The sequence below is a fragment of the Amia ocellicauda genome (genome assembly GCF_036373705.1).
Source record: "Amia ocellicauda isolate fAmiCal2 chromosome 11 unlocalized genomic scaffold, fAmiCal2.hap1 SUPER_11_unloc_5, whole genome shotgun sequence".
In the NCBI taxonomy this organism is placed as follows: Eukaryota; Metazoa; Chordata; class Actinopteri; order Amiiformes; family Amiidae; genus Amia; species Amia ocellicauda.
In genome coordinates this window covers 278,384-293,557 of record NW_027102663.1, presented here as the reverse complement: position 1 = coordinate 293,557, position 15,174 = coordinate 278,384, and the positions used below count along the sequence as shown (strand labels likewise).

Genomic DNA, 15,174 nt, shown 5'->3' with positions numbered 1-15,174 from the left:
AAAAAGACATACCAGTTGTGCGGCGGCTCCTTTTTAACCGGCTGAATAAAGCACTGGTGTTCGGACCCCGGGGTTAAATCAGCATTACAGATCCTGCATCTCGGCTCCAGACATTTGTGTGGTTTAACCTCATGAAAACGGTACTGGAGGCAACACTGCGGGCAACATTTAGTTTGATCACAATAACTCCATTTTTTAACCCCTCTCAGCAGCGGCCCTCTGTACCTTATGCTCGGAAAAACAGAACGCTGAGAGACAAATCCTTAAGCAATCTTTACATCGGATGGTAGGGGCCAAACCCTTACGACATTGCGGATTGAAACAGACGTTACAGTAACCGTCACAGCGGTGCTTAAGCTTATCATTGAAGGCCTTATAACACCAATGACAAACATACGAACAACCCAAAAAAGCCGTCAAACTCTTTATTCCAAAGTAATGACTATCACTTAGGAAGAGAAACAGTGTCTGTGTATGGGTTTCAGGATGTGTCTGAAATTTCACAAATACTTCCTTTACCTCACAACGGTACCACACAACAATTTTTAAAGACAACAACTCCTCAAACTTGGTGATGTCTGAAAAGGCAACCATCTGTTGAGAGTTTAAGCCGGCCCTCTGATGAAGCATTAAAGCCTCTTGCAGAGCTTGGGGTTCAGGCATGTCGGGGGTGAGTAGTTTTATTAAACTGTAAGCAAAACAGAGCTTATTGTCCCCACTGGAACTCACCACTAATTGCCTGAGCTTGGTCCTAATTATGTCGTTCTTCAAGCATTTCGACAGTCATCTAAGCGCCCCACCCTCAGGGTTACGAACCACATTCATTACCAGAGACAGACTTTCATCAGCTAAGATGGCTGCGTTACTTTGCAATAACGCTTCGATTTTAGCCAGACGTCTAAATTATCTCCACTCAGCATTACAGATAGGTTGCTAAACAAATCATCCCCTCTGAGTTCTAACTGTACAACATCTCGAGGTCTGACCCTTTCAGCAACCTGTTCAAGCATTTTCTGCAAGGCCTCGTGTATGTTGACAAATATTTCTGCATAATTGTCACAATTTAAAAGTTCTGCAAAATTAAAACGCTGAATCATTTCAAAATTGTTATAGGCCGGTCTATCTATAATCACGGGATCACTGGTACTCTTGGACACATCATCATTTTGAACAAAGCCTTCACCCCCTACATTCTCACAGAGCATGTCCTCCACAGCCTTATCAGTCTCAGAACCCTCCACATTCCGAACACCCCCACTGCTGACATCTACAAAACCCCCTTTTTGAGGAGGCTCATTTAAAGCCTGTAAAAGTCCTTCAAAGATATCCAACCGGTTAATGTCAAGACCCTCCTCTATAGTGATGGCTGCTTCTGCCGCCATCCTGTGTTCTAATTGTCTCAAATCATTTATAATAGGGGCAGAATTTGGTCGGGGTAGCTCCTCCAAAGCCTCCACCATTTCAAACAAATCGGGGTGAACTAGGGGGTGAACCTCTATAAGCGCTACCGGTGGGAGGTGGTTATTTAGATCATTGACCATCTGTAACAGGTCGGGGTTCACCGGTAAGTCTGTTAATTCACATTCTATCGGTGGTAATTGGGGGTTATTTAAATCATTTATCATTTGTAATAGTTCCAGGTTCATTGGGACATCAGAGGAGTTCACAACAGGGCCGGGGATGTTCTCTCGGGAAGGTCTTTTTGGGGCCCTAGCTTGTTCATAATCCTTTAGTTTGTGAGTTCTTTTACCAAGTCAGGACATTTTTTAATTTATTTTTTATTTTTCCAACAACCCACAATAGTAAGGCGTTTTGTGTCTATTAAAACATTAAATACGGTACAATTCGTTAGTAAGGGTATTAATAAGGGTGTTTTGGCTCTCTATCAGCAGGTTTTGCCCCACTAACACAAGTCTTTGATTTTGTAACAAAGTATGTAGCAACTCATGCCGACCTTCAGGAAGTAGCTTCGGGGGCTGGTGGCCTGGCTCAGCTTCAAAGGATGGTCGCTCCGGTAAATCTCGGTCGAAGGAGGCAGGGAGCGAGCGTATACTCATGGACGGAGACCAAGAAGGCCTTTGCGGTGACACCCTGGCCAAGCGCGGGGTACTGTTCCGCGTTTCTGTAGCCAAGAAACGGGTCTGGGGGGACGATGTTGAAACCAGGCCGTCGTTGGGTGGTGTGTCAGCCCTGACTGACGGCGACCCCTGAGGTTGTTGGATGCCTGTATTTGTTCCGCCCGACAATGCGGCGGGCTGAATCTGGGGTGTTGAATTACCCCCAGAAGGCTGTGGCCTGAGTAGATGTTGGGGGGTCTCCAAGACCACCGTGGGGGATCCTATCGGTGATCTCACCGGGGAAGATGTTTGATCCCACTTAGACGGGGTAATTGTCCTCAATAGCTCATCCACAGAATGACTATCCCAAGAGTCTTGGGAAGAATAAAAATATACATTACATTTACATCTTTAAACGGTGACAGAAATCAAACTTAAAACAACATGTCCAGGACATTCAAAACCTTTAGCTTTTTTAAACCTTTGAAAATAGCCTTAGACATTCACTACAACGCCTTATTATTTACAGACAATATATTTATTAGGACTTGATAATAAATGTAAAACAGAGAAGCCGCTGTAAATAAACTGTTTCTTAAATGTTTCTTTAAAAACTGTAATATTGTTAATAAAACACACACACACACAACAACATTTCATTTTTAAACGAACCTTCCAAGTGTAAACGCTTCCTGATCCCGGGACTTCCTGTTTCACAAATGTTTTCACGATCTGTTTAAATATTAAATACAATGAACACCTTCAAGCCTTTTCCTACAACCACTTTAAAACAGAAGTATAATAGCGGGAGATAAGCCAAACAACTTACTAAACCCTTTCGGACGTCTTTACTTCCTAACCAGACGGTACGGCAATCGGTCATTTCTAAACACGTTCCCCAGAAACAAGCATAGACCTGTCCGGACTTCTAAAGATCTTTCCCAGAACCCCCCGCCCTACAGGAAACGGTCACCCATCGCTTAAATATTAGCCATCAACGGGCAAACAAAGCCCTTTTAAAAACATTAAAGTTTGAAAGATCTTACTTACCTCCACAGAATAATCGTTTCTTATGTTTTTCGGCTGGTTTAGCTTTTTGCACCGCTGTGAAGGTAAGAGACATGTTTAACCTTTAACCACACCGCTTTATAAAAAGCTTTAACCTCTTACAGGCTGCAGACATATACTCACAGCTATCAGATACCGGGGCTAACGGCCTTTCAGATTCTTGAAAGGTTACGGTTCTCGAAGGTAAAACGAAACAAGCCCTCGATGTGGAAGGCCTTTCGTTGTCTCGAACCACGTTTCTTAATACTGTTAGACAGGATAATTTTTTAAAATTAACAAAACTGGACTCAAACATCTTACAGAAACGTTATACAAACAAACAGGGGTTTAGTTCTTACCCGGTCGGCAGACAGCCTGTCTAGGGACAACCACTTCTCTTGGTCGATCCTCGGAGACATTAATCACAGGCCTTTCGATAGTTTCTGTGTAATTAAAGAGACCGGCATTAATATATATTAAAACGTTTTCATAACTCTAATGAGCCGCTTCAAAACCACACACACCCATGCATAAGAACCCATGAGCGCAAACACAAAAATCTTACCGTCGTTGTTCCAGATGATCTCCTCAGCGTTGGGAATTAACTCCTGTTGACTGGTTGAAAAATAATTTTACAGAACTTAAAACAGATGTTATAGCCTTATTTACAATACATGCACACAACACGCTCTGAGTCAATGAAAATAATCTGAAGACTTGCCTAAAAACTCGTTTAAATCGAATCGCTGATGTTGTTTCCGGACATTGTTGATCTTTAGTCTTAAATCGAAAGGTCAGTATGAGTCTGTCGAGCTGAAGACCAGACCTTCATACTTATACTGATGGCCACATGCCGGATCTGTTTGTAAGGCATTGTTCTGGTCTGGCCTTTGTGCCACCCTGTTACCAATTAACATATCAAAACCAACCAATAAAATGACACTGCATCAAATTTCAAATAGAAACCAAGATGGAGACGATTTCTCTCCTCTCTACTCTAAACTTTTATTAGAACCTTTTGGTCTCTCAAAAAAACATTTTTAAGCATCAAGACCTATAGTCAACAACCACTAAGAATATTTCAGGCCTTTATAAGCGCTAAAAAACAACCTGAGCCTAGAAAATAACTATAAAGATCAAAAATAACTAGCGCTTTTACAGTGATTTTTTTTTTTTTTTTTATAGCGATGCTTTGTTTGGTATTAAACAAGTCACAAACTACTCAGAACAGCGTTTATCCCCGCAAAAGAGATATTTGGGTTTATTTTACAAAGCTTATAAATTATATAGGTTAAAAGTATTCTGAATGTTTTGATATCACACGCCATACCAACTGTTGTCTTCTACACCTTACGGTAGCAACAAATCTAACTACTGCTTTACTTTAACAATAATAATGACGGCGACCACGATGACAACAAGAACAACAACAACAAGAACAACAACAACAACATCATCATCATCATCATCATCAGATTTTAATTAAAAGTGGCTACACCAGCGTTTACAATTTCAACCTGTCGACGGACGGACGCTCTGAGTGCATCGATTGCGGGCACTCCAATGAAGAAAAGACACCCACCGCCTCCGGGGAACCACGAGGGCAAGCATGACGAAAAGGGCCAGCCCACAGTAGGCTGTTTCCGCCCGGTTTCGAACCGGGGACCTTTCGCGCGTTAGGCGAACGTGATAACCACTACACTACGGAAACTGACACCGCTGCCTCTTGCTTCAAATGGTTACCGTTAAAGCCTGCTGGTAAAACGGGCTCAGGTGTTTCAGGTCGGCTAGGCTGTGAGAAGTGCGGCGAAAGGATGCCATTTTCACAGACCTGTTTGGCATTGCTAAAGGGCACATCAGGACACTTCGGAAACTCTTTCAAAGGCAGGACGCCCTGCGCTCTGACAGTGCCTGCACTTAACCCAACAAGGTGATGCTGAATGGCTTGTTCAAACGGCTGGTGGTCTTCCGTCACCACCAGACTATGAGAGCTATACTGCGCCTTCAACTACATAAGAGTAGATAGTAGGGTTTTTTGGGCGCGGCCTATTTTGTTATGACGTATGCCCTAAGCTTATTAATATTCCTACGTCATAATTGGGGGGCGTGATTTTAGGTAGAGTTATTTCCTTAATTATTCCTACGTCATATCCGTCAGAAAGTGTGCACCCATAAAACCCTGAACAACAAGGCCACCCATAAATACCCCCACCCCTCTGAAGGCAACGCCCCGAAACTCTCCTCTCTATTTAAGAACCCGCGCTTCTTTTAGGCAATACCTCTTTAATTCTCAGCATCTGAAACATCCCGCTTCTTCAACATGTCCAGCGACATCAACATGAAACCCCGCAAGAAACAATCCCGGGCAAGGGTTCCTGTACTCACCAATTTGAAGATTGAACGCTCCTGGGTGTTGTTCTGGGGGGCTCGACGGGGTTACCGCTTTAAAAGGGATCCCAGCTATGTTGGAGTGGAGCTTTTTGCTTTGGGAGAGAAGGAGGGTACGTTGGAACCTTTTGAGACGGTAATTGAATACTCTTATGAGGACTGGTTGAAGGTGATGGCCTGGAGAGATCTGGGGCTTGTGGATAAGACTCTAGAAGGCTTGCAAGAGGGTCCAAGAGAATGCGAAATGGAGTCTCCGACTCAGGGTTTTGAAAGGTGTGAATGGGAAAGCTTGCAGAACTACGACAGACGACGTGTGGGGTTTTGGAGGGGGGTCTGACGGCTCAGGGGCTACTCTCTTCTAAGAGGGCGGTGTGTCGTGACGTAGTGAAGAGATAGGATAAAAGGTGCAACAATTCATTCATGGTTTAAAATTAAAGAGAATGTCTTACCCGAAAGCTGCGGACGTCGACAGGCTCTACAGGCCTCTTCAAACCCGGGATCACCCCTGGTTCTATTCCCCATATTTTGTATACACTCTGGAACCCTTTGACTGTGGTTACTCTCCAAGACCTCAGACCCCGGTCCCTCAGGACGAAACAACATGCGGTGCGATGGATGTCCAAATGAGTCTCGGGGATCCCCAGCCTCTGGAGCTCATGGAGGGCCTCGATTTTGCCGAACTGTCTACCGTCTGTGCGTCTCAGGAGGGGGTCAGTCCAATGGATGGAGAAACACAAACCACCAGGCGACCCAATGAGCATCGGACTGTCCCGGGGGCGTGATGAAGACGCAGGATTTATGCCCGGGGTATGTGACCAAGTAAGCAGAGTGGTTAAAAGCACCCTGGTGTATATTCTGAGTGCTCTCATCGACCGAGCTCTGAAAGAAGTCTGTCGGGGGTGTGAAGTGAATCACCCCAGTCAGTTGAGACACAGTTGTTTGTTTGAACCAGACCGTTACTATTTCCTGTTCTATTTCAATGTGTTTTACAGAAGACTGAACAAACCGTGGCTGAAACCGACACTAATCAAGGCGCTCTCTTACTCCCACATACATGTCACTGTGGGACAAGTCCAGAAAATCATAGATGAGATTTTGCTGGAGCTGAAAAAGGAGCCGTTTATAATAGAGAAACTTGGGCAGCTGCTCAATGACCTGGATGAGCCGAGTAGAAAAACCGCTGGCAAGCTAAAAGCTTATTTCTTCCGTAAAGAAGTTAAAGCTGGGGGCAGCGACGAAGAATTCGACATCTACGCCACTGATTCAGACTCTGACCTGAACTAAGGGACTTTGAACATGGGGAATGTTCTGGACTGCTTCTGCAACTGGTTCTGTCATCAACACTCTGCAGCTAACCTGAGAGCGCTATTACACCATGTGCTTGACAGAAAAGTAGCCAACGCGAGCCTTTTCTCTACAGATTTAACCATCGATGAGGATCAACTTTCAAACCTGGAAAAGTGAATGGCTGCTGTAACAAAGACCGGGGGGTACGAACACTGGGATGAAGGGCTCAAGGGGGCCAAGAATGATATTAGGCCATTTCATCAACATCTGTATGACCTTTTACTGAGCATGTTTAATACACCTCTGTTTAATTTTAAAATAGGTCATAATGTTGTTTTATTTACATATGTAACTGAGGTGTGTGCCTACAAGATAAAGAAACAGGTATATTTGTTGATATAGATCAAGTAACCAATCATCTGATTTCATTTTGTCTGGACCGTAGAAAAAATTGTTGTGTATGTTATACTTTTCTCAAATGTCTTAAAAGGGGTATCTGCTCTCCTGAAGTTGAATAAAAAACCTTGTATAAAAACTTTGCGCATAGTGTGGGTCTGTGTGGTTATTTGACAGAATGACTCGGCAAGCTCCCCAAATGCAGGAACTATACTACAACCCAGCCAAGATTGGGGGTTTGGCGGGTAAGAAGGGTTTTTAAAGAGGACTCGCTGAGGCCGGAGTGAAGGTTAATGATGTGGTTGTTTCAGAATGGTTACGGGAACAAGACGCCTATACCTAACATAAACCTCTCAGGATTAACTTTAAAAGAAACCGCGTATATGCAACTGACATAGACTCACAATGGCAAATGGATCTAGTCGATATGTCAAATTTATCAAAACATAACAATGGTCACAAATTGATGTTGATGTGTATCGATGTGTTATCAAAATATGCCTGGGCTCGCATTCTACATAATAAAACAGGTCGGGCGGTGACAAGGGCCTTTGAGGATATATTGTCCCAGGGTCGATGTCCTAAAAAACTGCAGACTGATAAAGGAAAAGAGTTTCTCAACAGAGAATTTCAGAATCTACTGAAGAGACACAAAATACATCATTTCACCACCGGTAATGAGCTTAGGGCATCGGTAGTGGAGAGGTTTAACCGCACCATAAAGACCAAAATGTGGAGATATTTTACAGCGGTCAACACGTTCAAGTATTTTGATAAAGTTCAGGATTTTATCGATGCTTACAACCAAGGGTATCACACCAGTATTAAAATGAAGCCTAAAGATGTTGATCAAAGTAATTCTTTTAAGGTCTATAAAAAATTATACGGACCATTTATTAAGAAGGGAAAAACTACTTATAAGTTCAACATCGGTGATGTGGTTCGCGTTTCAAAGCTAAGGAGTACTTTTGCCAAAGGTTATGAAGAAACATTTTCTGACGAATATTTTACAGTTACCGAACAGTTGGCTAGAGACCCACCCGTGTACCGGTTAAAAGACTATGACGGGGAGGATATAGAAGGAACGTTTTACGAAGCCGAGTTACAAAAAATTATTGTGGGTAAAGACAGTGTATACAGAGTTGAAAAGATATTAGCTGAAAAAACCCAGAACCGGAAAAAATATGTGTTGATGAAATGGCTTGGATGGCCTGAAAAGTTCAATAGTTGGGTCCCGGAACAACAGGTTTGCGATATTCAATCCTTATAACAACTTGCCCGCGGGTGTGTTGTGGGCATTACTTTCGATACTCAAGATGGAATCAGGAGGCTTCTACGTGACTCTACCCAGTAACGCCTCTCTCGATATATACCCTAAAAATGAAATATCCAGTTACACGGTACAATTTGGAAAATCTATAGATCTAAGGGGGTCGTGGGAAGTGGGGTTGGCGGAAATACAGTATCCTTACACTTGGGCTGTTTTACAAGATAAGGATGCCACCTTCGCCATTTTTGATGATGTTAAAAAGAGTCAATGGACATTCACGATACAAGGAGGTTATTATGACAATGTGGATAAAATATTAGATGAGATGCATAAACAGTTCTCAGAAGGCACCCCCAACATCAAGCTATATTACAACCCTATTAAAAACAGAGTGTACAAGGTGTCAAAACCAGGTATTAGCATTCAAACCAGCGGCCAACTGGGGCGTATATTTGGGATCTATTCTGACACAGAGAGCAGGTTCTCAGAAGTGGTGGGGCGGCTTTTACACTCTTTATGTGTATACGGATATCATAACCCACCAGAGGGTCGGGGATAGTTATGTCCCCCTTTTGAGAAATGTACTTATTAAAGGTAAAAGCAATGACATGGTCACAATTACTTATGACAAGCCACACTACGTACCAGTCTCAAAGACCCAATTTGACAACATCACGATCGAAGTAAAATCGGATCAGAATATCAACGTACCCTTCCGCTTCAGTAAAGTTATTGTCAAACTACATTTTCGACCCCTGAAACAGTTTGTACATTATTAAAATGGCTACCTCGAGGGGTTATGTAGATCCTAGCGCCTATGTGGATTATTACAAGATGCAAGCCGGGAACGGCTTGCCCGGTTTTGTAGGAGCCCCCACAATGTATGGCGCCGGTCTAGGAGGACTCTTTCATGGTCTCTTTAGAATGGCCGTACCCCTGCTTAAGAGAGGCTTTGCTATAGCCAGACCCCACTTGAAATCAGCGGCTAAAAATATTGTTAGTGACGTGTTCACCAATGTTATGAACCGGGCAGCTAGCCATGAGCATCAGGAGGGTTCGGGTCTCATGGTAATGGCGAGGAGGGGGGGTAAAAGAAGAAACAGCATGTGTCCACCAGGGCGACGAAGATCCGTGGCTAACAAAAAACGAAGAATCTCTCATTCTCCAACATATCGTGGAAACACTCGGAGAAGGAAGCAGCACAAGAAAAAACCTGCAAAAAGAAAGTCTCAAAGAAAGAAAAATAGAGCCTCAGGATACATCTTTTAAACATGTCTTTTGTCAACAGTCTATCGGAAGAATGCGTCAAATCAGAACTGGATCTGTTTACAGTTCCATACACTCAAACGAGTATAGATCAGATCATATATGTAGAGATTCCCCCTCTTTCTGCAATTTCAGACACGGCCCCTCTGGAGTTTTTTATAGCTGGCAATGGCGAGGATTATATTGATTTGAATAACACATTTATTTTAATGAACTGTAAAGTGACTGATTAGGATGGCGATGCAATCGAGAAGACGGCCAACGCTGGGGTCATCAATTAATCAATTACCCGGTGGCCACCATGTTTTCACAGGTGGATGTGACCCTGGGAGATCGGCTCATTAGTCAAAGCAGCAATACTTACCCCTATAGAGTCATGATGGAGTGTATCCTTAATTATAGTGAGGAGACCCTAAGCAAACAGTTCAGCCCCGGCCTTCTCTTCAAAGACATCCCGGAAGCTATGGACGACAAGGATCCAGAGGGACTCAATAAGGGTTTGCAAAAAAGATCGGCCTCTTCAACAGAAGGGAGGACCTTTGAGCTAATGGGGCATATCCATGCAGACATATTTTTCCAAGAAAAACTCATGCTCAACGGGGTAGACATTAAAATTAAAATGATCCGTAGTAAAAGTGCTTTTTGTCTGATGACCCCTGATACGGAAAAATATAAACTGACCATATTATCGGCCTCGCTGTTTGTGAAATAAGTGTCCGTCTCCCCGGCGGTTAAACTAGGACACGCGCTGGCGTTAGTGACGGCAAACGCCAAGTACCCGATCGAAAGAGTCTATATGAAAGTCCACAGTATCCCCGCAGGGACACGGGTGATGAACCAGGAAAATCTGTTTCTAGGACAGCTCCCAAAACAGGTTATTATAGGTCTCGTGGATAATGATGCATTTACCGGGGTTTACAACAAGAACACCTTTAACTTTAAACATTATAACGCGGAATTTATAGCATTGTACGTCGATGGTGTGCAGGTTCCATCCAGACCTTTTCAACCTGACTTTGAAAACGGCAATGCGGTTCGTGAATATTACAGTCTAGTACTGGCTACGGGTCGCCATCTCAAGGATCAAACTCTGCTGATCGATCGCCGGGAATACTGCAGCGGTTACACCCTGTATGGTTTCAACCTGACCCCTGACGAAGAGTGTGGACAACATATTTCACTGATGAAGACGGGCAATATGCGTTTGGAGATGCGTTTCAAGCAGCCTCTACCACACACTGTAAATATGGTCGTGTATGCTGTGTTTGACAACATTATTGAGGTGAATCAGAGGAGAAACGTTCCGTATGATTATTATTAAAATGAACACCAGAGAGCTCAACCACATCATGAATGCCCTGGCCGGCTCACGGAAACTGTTTCAAGGAGTCTACGCCTGCGATCAGCTGCCTAAATTTAAGATCAAGAATTTACCTGCAATGTACATAATCAACACACACCCTAAAAATATGCCCGGAGAACATTGGCTGGCTATTTATCTAAGGGAGGACCACCGTGGTGAATTTTTTGATTCCTATGCAAACCCCCCGGATTTCAGACCTTTCCCTCGGAAGATCAATAACTTTCTGCTCAACAACTGTCAAGAAACCATTTACAGCGGTCGTCAAGTACAAAGTCTTCAGACCTTCACTTGTGGTCAGCACTGTGTGCACTAGCACGCATGCACCGCGGGTTGTTTCCGCCCGGTTTCGAACCAGGGACCTTTCGCGTGTGAGGCGAACGTGATAGCCACTACACTACGGAAACCGACCTGTCCTGGTGTTTCGAATGGCTCCCATCGAAGCCGGCTGGTAAAACGCGCACAGGCGTTTCCCGTGGGCCAGCCTGTGAGATAAAGGTTTCTACACTCACCTAAAGGATTATTAGGAACACCTGTTCAATAACCAACCAATCATATGGCAGTTGCTTCAATGCATTTAGGGGTGTGGTCCTGGTCAAGACAATCTCCTGAACTCCAAACTGAAAGTCTGAATGGGAAAGAAAGGTGATTTAAGCAATTTTGAGCGTGGCATGGTTGTTGGTGCCAGACGGGCTGGTCTGAGTATTTCACAATCTGCTCAGTTACTGGGATTTTCACGCACAACCATTTCTAGGGTTTACAAAGAATGGTGTGAAAAGGGAAAAACATCCAGTATGCGGCAGTCCTGTGGGCGAAAATGCCTTGTTGATGCTAGAGGTCAGAGGAGAATGGGCCGACTGATTCAAGCTGATAGAAGAGCAACTTTGACTGAAATAACCACTCGTTACAACCGAGGTATGCAGCAAAGCATTTGTGAAGCCACAACACGTACAACCTTGAGGCGGATGGGCTACAACAGCAGAAGACCCCACCGGGTACCACTCATCTCCACTACAAATAGGAAAAAGAGGCTACAATTTGCACAAACTCACCAAAATTGGACAGTTGTTGCCTGGTCTGATGAGTCTCGATTTCTGTTGAGACATTCAGATGGTAGAGTCAGAATTTGACGTAAACAGAATGAGAACATGGATCCATCATGCCTTGTTACCACTGTGCAGGCTGGTGGTGGTGGTGTAATGGTGTGGGGGATGTTTTCTTGGCACACTTTAGGCTCCTTAGTTCCAATTGGGCATCGTTTAAATGCCACGGCCTACCTGAGCATTGTTTCTGACCATGTCCATCCCTTTATGACCACCATGTACCCATCCTCTGATGGCTACTTCCAGCAGGATAATGCACCATGTCACAAAGGTTGAATCATTTCAAATTGGTTTCTTGAACATGACAATGAGTTCACTGTACTAAACTGGCCCCCACAGTCACCAGATCTCAACCCAATAGAGCATCTTTGGGATGTGGTGGAACGGGAGCTTCGTGCCCTGGATGTGCATCCCACAAATCTCCATCAACTGCAAGATGCTATCCTATCAATATGGGCCAACATTTCTAAAGAATGCTTTCAGCACCTTGTTGAATCAATGCCACGTAGAATTAAGTCAGTTCTGAAGGCGAAAGGGTGTCAAACATAGTATTAGTATGGTGTTCCTAATAATCCTTTAGGTGAGTGTATTTTCACTGACCTATTTTGCATTGCTCAAGGACACATCAGGACACTTTGGAAACTCTTTCAAAGGAAGAACGCCCTGAGCTATGACAAGACTTACACTTACCCCAACAAGGTGATGCTCAATGGCTTGTTCAAACAGCTGCTGCTCGTCTTGTGCCACCATCAGACAATCACAGAGCTATTGTGCCTTCTACACCTTACGGTAGCTTTACTTTAACAATAATAATGACGGCGACCACGACGACAAAAAGAAAAACAAGAACAACAACAACAACAACAAGAACAATAACATCATCATCAGATTTTAATTAAAAGTGGCTACACCAGCGTTTACAATTTCAACCTGTCGACGGACGGACGCTCTGAGTCCAACAATTTCGGGAACTCCAATGAAGAAAAGCCACCTACCGCCTCTGGGGAACCACGAGGGCAAGCAGGACGAAAAGGGCCGGCCCACAGCAGGCTCTTTCCGCCCGGTTTCAAACCGGGGACCTTTCGTGCGTTAGGCGAACGTGATAGCCACTACACTACGGAAACCAACCCGTCCTGGTGTTTCGAATAACTCCTATCGAAGCCGGCTGGTAAAACGCACACAGGCGTTTCCCGTGGGCCAGCCTGTGAGATAAAGGTTTCTATTTTCACTGACCTATTTTGCATTGCTCAAGGGCACATCAGGACACTTTGGAAACTCTTTCAAAGGAAGAACGCCCTGAGCAATGACAAGACTTACACTTACCCCAACAAGGTGATGCTCAATGGCTTGTTCAAACAGCTGCTGCTCGTCTTGTGCCACCATCAGACAATCACAGAGCTATTGTGCCTTCTGCACCTTACGGTAGCAACAAATCTAACTACTGCTTTACTTTAACATTAATAATGACGGCGACGGCGACTACGACGACAACAAGAACAACAACAACAACAACAACATCAACAAGAACAACAACAACATCATCATCATCATCATCAGATTTTAATTAAAAGTGGCTACACCAGCGTTTACAATTTCAACCTGTCGACGGACGGACGCTCTGAGTGCACCGATTTCGGGATACTTCGGAAACTCTTTCAAAGGCAGGACGCCCTGCGATCAGACAGTGCCTGCACTTAGCCCAACAAGGTGATGCTGAATGGCTTGTTCAAACGGCTGGTGGTCTTCCGTCACCACCAGACTATCAGAGCTATTTTGCGCCTTCAATTACATAAGAGTAACAGCAATGTCACCGATCCTGCTACGGTCGTATTGCAACAGCAACGACATGTATCGATTTTAAAAGTGTCAGTTCCAGCGCCTCGCAAAGCTACCCTTCTGCGATCATTTGTTCTCAAGGTCAGGATTTCTTGCCACTCCGAGGAAGAGAAAACGACGGCCGGCCATGGGGCAGAGAGATGAGGACGGGTAACACGGCACTGGCACGCGTGCACCGCGGGTTGTTTCCGCCCAGTTTCGAACCAGGGACTTCTCGCGTGTGAGGCGAACATGATAGCCACTACACTACAGAAACCAACCTGTCCTGGGGTTTCGATTGGCTCCCATCGAAGCAGGCTGGTAAAACGCGCACAGGCGTTTCCCGTGGGCCTGCCTGTGAGATAAAGGTTTCTATTTTCACTGACCTATATTGCATTGCTCAAGGGCACATCAGGACACTTTGGAAACTCTTTTAAAGGAAGAATGCCCTGAGCTATGACAAGACTTACACTTACCCCAACAAGGTGATGCTCAATGGCTTGTTCAAACAGCTGCTGCTCGTCTTGTGCCACCATCAGACAATCACAGAGCTATTGTGCCTTCTACACCTTACGGTAGCAACAAATCTAACTACTGCTTTACTTTAACAATAATAATGACGGCGACCACGATGACAACAAGAACAACAACAACAACATCATCATCATCATCATCATCAGATTTTAATTAAAAGTGGCTACACCAGCGTTTACAATTTCAACCTGTCGACGGACGGACGCTCTGAGAGCACCGATTTCGGGCACTCCAATGAAGAAAAGACACCCACCGCCTCTGGGGAACCACGAGGGCAAGCAGGACGAAAAGGGCCAGCCCACAGCAGGCTGTTTCCGCCCGGTTTCGAACCGGGGACCTTTCGCGTGTTAGGCGAACGTGATAACCGCTACACTATGGAAACTGACACCGCCACGTCTTGCTTCAAACGGTTACCGTTGAAGCCTGCTGGTAAAACGGGCTCAGGCATTTCAGGTCGGCTAGACTGTGAGATGGCGTCTGAAGTGCCGCGAAAGGATGCCATTTTCACAGACCTGTTTGGCATTGCTAAAGGGCACATCAGGACACTTCAGAACCTCTTTCAAAGGCAGGACGCCCTGCGCTCTGACAGTGCCTGCACTTAGCCCAACAAGGTGATGCTGAATGGCTTGTTCAAACGGCTGGTGGTCTTCC

At 44.6% G+C, this 15,174-nt stretch overlaps 3 non-coding genes across 3 annotated transcripts; all 3 read right to left on the bottom strand.

The window, feature by feature from the left end:
- Positions 1–4,742: 4,742 nt before the first annotated feature.
- Positions 4,743–4,815, bottom strand: trnav-aac (transfer RNA valine (anticodon AAC)). The gene has a single exon. It is a non-coding gene; the product is annotated as a tRNA-Val (tRNA).
- Positions 4,816–11,405: 6,590 nt separating this feature from the next.
- Positions 11,406–11,478, bottom strand: trnav-cac (transfer RNA valine (anticodon CAC)). Its single transcript has one exon. It is a non-coding gene; the product is annotated as a tRNA-Val (tRNA).
- Positions 11,479–14,832: 3,354 nt separating this feature from the next.
- On the bottom strand, positions 14,833–14,905 carry trnav-aac (transfer RNA valine (anticodon AAC)). Its single transcript has one exon. It is a non-coding gene; the product is annotated as a tRNA-Val (tRNA).
- Between the last annotated feature and the right edge of the window lie 269 nt (positions 14,906–15,174).